This window comes from Neophocaena asiaeorientalis, unplaced genomic scaffold (genome assembly GCF_003031525.2).
Source record: "Neophocaena asiaeorientalis asiaeorientalis breed wild unplaced genomic scaffold, Neophocaena_asiaeorientalis_V1.1 scaffold254, whole genome shotgun sequence".
In the NCBI taxonomy this organism is placed as follows: Eukaryota; Metazoa; Chordata; class Mammalia; order Artiodactyla; family Phocoenidae; genus Neophocaena; species Neophocaena asiaeorientalis.
The window spans coordinates 352,916-353,168 of NW_020174705.1; positions in this window are offsets into that span (position 1 = coordinate 352,916).

Below are 253 nucleotides of genomic sequence, written 5' to 3' on the forward strand. Positions count from 1 at the left end.
CACCTCTCCCCTCCCCCGTACTGCTCACACCTTGCCCAGCCCCCACCCTGCTCAGGCCACAAGCCCTAGGCCAGCGCCAGGTCCCTCAGTTCCCTCAAGGCTCCAGGAATGGCACAGGTACCCCCTCAGCCTGTGGTCTTAGTTGGGGCGGGAAGGAGCAAGCAAGGAGGGGTACCTGAGTCAATATCAGTGAACCGGGGATGTTCTGGGTATGCATTGCAGGGGTACCCAGGCAACAGACTGGGGGTGGGGG